Source organism: Aegilops tauschii, unplaced genomic scaffold (assembly GCF_002575655.3).
Source record: "Aegilops tauschii subsp. strangulata cultivar AL8/78 unplaced genomic scaffold, Aet v6.0 Super-Scaffold_100181, whole genome shotgun sequence".
Classification (NCBI taxonomy): domain Eukaryota; kingdom Viridiplantae; phylum Streptophyta; class Magnoliopsida; order Poales; family Poaceae; genus Aegilops; species Aegilops tauschii.
The window spans coordinates 821,606-828,266 of NW_027332455.1; positions in this window are offsets into that span (position 1 = coordinate 821,606).

Consider the following 6,661-nt stretch of genomic DNA (forward strand, 5'->3'; position numbering starts at 1 on the left):
ATTTTTTACCTTGTTAGTTTTTTTTGTCGTTGTTTGTTTTGGTTGTCATTGTTGGGCCTTTTTGAAAAAAAGTGTCATAAGTAATCCGGTAACCATCCCGGCTGTACTAAGTAGTACATTGTTGTGAATTGTGATGTCATCTACACAGAGAATGATGTTCCATAAAATAAGCCAATCAAAACAAGGACAACTGGGACATCTGCACATACAAGTAGCTTAGGTGCTGGTGTTTGTGCTGCAATGGCATTGAGATGGCTGAACGGCTAGTCTGTTCAAACACATTGATCACCATAAAAAGCCCCTCCTAGGGATAAACACCTAAAATCACCCCCCTTGCCACATAAGCACACTATAAAAAAGTTCAGAAATGCTATGGTACTCTGAATCTAACAAATTCAGACTTGCTGTACAATTTCTCTAGCAGATACAGACTTCAATCAAATAGAAAATCCTGGCTCAATGAATCAAAATCCTCATCCCCCTGCTGCCCAACCCCCTACTCCAACGTGACCTACACAAAATTCACCAGCAAGACGACGCATTCTACAGTTCAATTCGCGGCGCTGAGTTGAACAGAGTGGAACCAAAGTGGAACTCTGCCTACAAATGAAAAAAAAACATAATCGAGATAGCGTGATGTGGACTTGGTCTTACTCGATCGTGTGTCGCGTGCTCTGTGTCACCGGCGCAGAGATCGGGGGCCCTGCCCATGGCGGACGGCGCGTCGCCCGCGCGGAGCTCCCGGACGGTGCAGACGGTGGGGGACTTGTCGGGCACGCGGGGCTCCTGGACGTGGCAGACGGCGGGGCCTTGTCGAGCGCGCGAAGCTCCAATATGGTGTGGATGGCGGGTGGCTCGTCGGCGGCGACATCACAGGCCATCGTCTTTGATGTACACACCCCCGACTCTGCCCAGCTTCTCTCCCACCGATTCAAACAGTGGCGGCCGAAAAGAGATAGAAGCAGAGCCGCACAACCTGGTGTTATCCGTTGCAAACTTTGGACATCTTGCAGAAAAACCCTCAGAAAAAATTATAATGCAGTTGAGTTCAAAAATTGGCCTTTATGCTCCTACACAAAAGGTTGTTTGTGTAAAAAACATACACGGGATCATACCATGTAAGAATATTTGATATAAAAAAATACTTTAATAATTATTATAGAATATTGATCATAGTAAAGACTAGGGATTATATATTTCTTTTTACAAAATGTAGTTATATTAAAAACAAAGTAGAAAATCCTTTGATTTGTTCCATCAAAAAAGGAAAAAAATCTATCAAAAAAATGGAAATAGTTGTAAAAAAAATGCGAGTCGAGCATCGACTTGGAACTGGTTGAATCGGTCCTCAACAAACACACACAGACACCGGCACCTCTCAATCGTGATTTCAGTGGTTGACATGCAAAAAAATAAGGGTTCGTACAGAAACAAAATTTCCCCTCCCCCTCCCCCTAGTTGCAAGTCGATGCTCGGCTAGCAACAGGGGCTTGTACAAACAAACTTCTCCCCCTCCTCTTCGGTTGCGGCTCGATGATAGACTCGCAAAAACTAGGGACCTTGACAAACACACGAATACACCACCCCCGTCCCGCTCCTAGTTGCGAGTCGATGGTCGGCTTGCAACTGGGACCCTCAACAAACACGCACTCCGCTACTTGCAACTTTGGACCCCTTAGTTGTGAGTCAATGGTTGAGATGCAACTGGGGACCCCTTGACAAAAAGACACACACACATCCTTAGTTGCGAGTCGATGAGCGGCTTGCAACTGGGGACCCCTTGACACACACACACACAGAGACACCCTAGTTGTGAGTCGATGGTCAAGTTGCAAACTGGGGGCCACGAATAAACACACACACCCCCCTAGTTGCAAGTCGATGGTCACCTATTCTAAAAGTGTGAGATCATTTAGTGTAAGAGAAAATTGAGCGTTGTACGAACATGTGATAGCAAAGAATAAAAGCGAGAGACTGCATAATAAAAGTTGCCATCACAAGGGGCAATATAACGTGGCATTCTTTTGCATTAAGGGGTTGAGCATACAAACAAATAAGCGCATGACAACCTCTGCTTCCCTCTGCGAAGGGCCTATCTTTTACTTTTATGCAAGAGTCAAAGTTTTTCTCTCTATTCCTTTTTACTTTTCTCCTTTGGCAGGCATCATGTGGTGAGGAAAGATCTAGCCACATATGTCCAGTTGAATATGGGTGGCATGAGTTATTAAGCCTGTGCTGACTAGCTAATTGTTGCATTAATTGTTTTGGTATGTACATATATTAACTCTTCTTTCTTCTTTTATACAGCCCTCCGGATCAAGCAATACTTCAGTAAAGAAACGAGGCCCAAAGAAAAAGTTGCGCCAGGATGAAAGGTTCACGATCACAGAAATCGTGCGCGATGGCCAACCGATTAAACCCCTCCGGACCAAGGAAGCATTTTCTGCTCAGTGCGGGGTTCTTCTTAGGGACATGATCCCGATCAGCATCGAGCTATGGAATGAGCCTAAGAAGGAAGAGCTTCAAGTTTCTTTTGTCGAAGATAGACAGAAAGAAGATCTTTGGAAAGCGCTGAAGGTAAATTTCACCCTACCGGAAGAGGAGGATCTGGAGAATCCAGTTATAGAACCATTGATCAAGTCCTGTGCTCTCAAGAAGATGGCAGATCTATTCAGGAGGTGGAAGAATGAGTTGAAAACAACGTATGTCGACCAAGACAAGACTCCAGAATTCACCGGCCGATTTGAGAAGATAAGAGATCACTGGCCCGCATTTGTGGCCAACAGGACATCGGAGAGGAGTAAGAAGATGTTAGCGACTAACAAGACAAATGCTGCAAAGAAGGAGCATCACCATCGCACAGGGTCAGGTGGCTACCTCAAAGCCCGGCCGTTGTGGGACAAGGCTGAGCAGGACCTGATTGCTAAAGGAGTCGAACCAGAGACATTGCACTGGCCAGACCGTTGTAGGACTTGGTTCTTCGGGGCTGGTGGAACATTGGACCCTGAAACAGGGAAGTACTGCTGGACCAACGAGCAACTTGCAACACCCATCATGAAGCTTCGGAAAGAAATCAACGAAGTGCGGGAAGGGAAGTTCGTTCCCGACAGAGAGAACGACGAGCTCACAAGGGCCCTCAGGAATCCTGAGCACCCTGGACGAATACGAGGCACGCCAGGCTCCGTTCCGTGGAAGGCTGGGTTTCCCGACGCAGGCGGTTACAAAACCCAAGAGAGGAGGAGGAAAGTGGAGCAGAGCGAACTACAGGAGCTTAATGCAAGGGTAAGAAAGCTAGAGGAACGAGATGTTGAGAACCAGCAGCTGCGAGATCCTGCCCCAGAAGTTACCCCGCCATCTCAGCGGAGAAGCAGCGTGGCTTCCACCGAGCTTGTTCAGCAGCCTGACTTGACGGGTCCTAGCTACCCCGTGGATTTTATCACAGATTCACACTAGTGCCACCTTATGACGCAATGGCTTCAACTCAAAGTCAAGGCGGCTGTCGGCTCTGTGTTCCCTCCTTCACCCGGAGCAACTTTTCACTACAGTCCGATTCCACAAGGCTATGCTGTTGTGATGGTGGACGAAATAACGGAGGGATTTTAGGAGCTCCAGCTTGACCACCCTACAGGAGATGGGGAGACTCAGCTAGGTCTTGCTATGAAGACTCTGTGTCTATTGCGGAAGGAGCACATCAACCTTCTGAACTTCAGGGCTCCGGCGAGTCAGCTGGGCACTCCGCCTCCTCCTCCTCCTCCGGCGAGTGATCACGGCCCTCTGCCTCCTGCTCCGGCGCGTGAGGGCGGCAGTCGCCTCCTTCTCCGCCTGCTCCGACGTGTCCGAGCAGCCCGCCTCCTGCTCTGGCACGTGAGGGCGGTAGTACTCCGCCACCTTCTCCGCCTGCTCCGGCGCGTCCGAGCAGTCCGCCTCCTCCTTCGCCGCCTCGTAAGCGATGACGGAACACAGACGCCGCCGCTCCGGCTGCTCTGGCGCGTCGTAGCAGTCTGCCTCCGGCTACTCCGCTTCTTTAGCAACGAAAGAAGACAACTGCAGCCACTCCGTCTGCTCCGGCGTCTAGCAGTATAGCTCGGCAAAGGCTAGCAGAACGAAGATGGGAAAAAATTCCCCAGCTCGGCGAACAAGCGAAGCAATCGTGCCCCTCGCTCAATGTGTCTAGCGATATCGTCGCTAATCTTTCGGGGATGTTGCCCGGTACCAATCCTAGAGATTACATGACCGACAACGATGCAATTTTTTTAAACAATGGAGGTGGACACATTAAGATTCGAGCACGGGAAGCCTCTCGTCAGACCTGGTGATGCGAAGATTCCATGATTGGTACATGGACATCTGCAGGAAGTCTGGGAAAAATACTTTGTCGCTGAGAGTTAAAGAGGAGCACGACCTCGTTGGAATTGATGTGTTGTTAGTTCCATATGAGGAGTTCTTCTAGTTTTTCAATCAAAAGGCCCTCGATAAAACAATCATCACTTGCTACTGTTTATAAGTACTACTTCTCTGTAATTAATTAAGTCTCTATATATAGCTCAGCTCTTTCATTGCATGTATATACAATTATCCTCACTATATTATGCAGATTGAAGATCGCAGAATTGAAGAAAAGACAAGTAGGTGATATTGGGTTCATTAACATAAATCTCATGGATGAATGAAGTGTTAAACATTCTGCCAGAGAAACCGAGGCCAACTTGCTCGCATCGTACTTCGAAATCAAAACAAAGCTACAATACTCTTTCCTTAAGAATACAAGTGAGTGTTACTGTCTTGTGCATATTCGGTTTCCCTTATTACTCGAGGTTATGGTAATGTAATTGATGAGTTATGCATGCGTGCGTAACTTCCACTTTACTCTGCTAGAGATTAAGCTTGAGCAGGGACTGGTAACCGTCATAGACTCCAAACGAAAAAATCCGAAGGAGTATGCGACCGTGACTAAAATGCGCGAGAAGTAAGTTCAATCGATCATTATCGCACCATATCGGCAACTTTGTTCATTTCCTGATATCAAGTAATTGTTTTCTTTGTCTGGCAGGGTTTGCAAAAAGTTCACCGCACAAGCTCCGGGACTGCCGGTGCAGCTGTGATTTAACCACCCGAAAGTAAGTGCTAGCCTACCTAGTTCCGTGCATCTCCCATTGATTCTAGCTAGTTTCATCAATACCATTTAGCATGCTTGCTTATCAGTTTGATTGACCTCTATTTCTTGTAAAGTGGTTGTGGCAGGAACCCGGGAATGATTTCTGTGGACACTACATTTGCGATTTCATCCACCACACCACCTGTGAGGGGGGCTACTCTAAACAACAATATGAAGTGCGTAAGCAATAATATTCACAATTTTATTTTATTACCATGATTTGTGTTCAGTTTCATTCATATATATGTATTGACCCCCTTCTTGAAATTAGATGTGGCAGATGCGGGATGAACTCCTACCACAAGATCGCATACGAGCAATTCAAGAGGAATTTGTGGGATTCTTTCTTGACCACGTCATCGATAAACACGGAGAATACCATGTGGAAGTTGAGTTCAGATGTTAGGGGACGTAAGAGATCCTATATTGTATATATATATGTAGCCAGTAGCGTCGGATAGATATACGAAAACTTGTTGTTCGACCAATCTATTGGAGAAGGAGAGGTCGTTCACTTCTCTCTGTGCATATGTTCATGACGATCTTCTATACTTAATGGTTTCCTTCATTTGCTTACTAGCTAGCTAGCGTGTCGAGTCCTCTCTATACGTAGCGTCGACCAAGCACGGAGATTAGACATGACATTTCTCTCTATTTGCTAGCTAACACAATATATGAAACCCCTAAATTAACCCTACAAAACCCCCCAAACCCCCCAAACCCCCCCCCCCTTTCAGAAAAAAAGACCCAGCCCCTGAAGTGCTGACACGTGGAAGCCTTTTGGTCCTGGTTGGTGGCACTAACCGGGACAAAAGGCCCCCCTGCCTGGGCAAGCAGCAGCGGCCACATGGAGCCCCATCTGTCCCTATTCCTGGGCGAACCGGGACTAAAGGTACAGGGCTTTAGTAACGACCCTTTAGTCCCGGTTCGGTTCACATAACACCACTAGAGGAGAGACAACATAGATCTCATCAAAATATCGAACGAATACCAAAGTCACATGACTACTAATAGCAAGACTTCACGCATGTCCTCAGGAACAAACGTAACTACTCACAAAGCATATTCATGTTCATGATCAGAGGAGTATTAATATGCATTAAGGATCTGAACATATGATCTTCCACCAAGTAAACCAATTAGCATCAACTACAAGGAGTAATCAACACTACTAGCAACCAAGAGGTACCAATTTGTGGTTTTGGATACAAGATTGGATACAAGAGATGAACTAGGGTTTGAGAGGAGATGGTGCTGGTGAAGATGTTGATGGAGATTGACCCCCTCCCGATGACAGGATCATTGGTGATGACGATGGTGATGATTTCCCCCTCCCGCAGGGAAGTTTCCCTGGCAGAACAGCTCTACCGGAGCTCTAGATTGGTTCCGCCAAGGTTCCGCCTCGTGGCGGCGGAGTTTCATCCTGTAAGCTTGCTTATGATTTTTTTCCAGGGTAAAAGCCTTCATATAGCAGAAGATGGGCACCGGAGGGCCACCAGGGGGCCC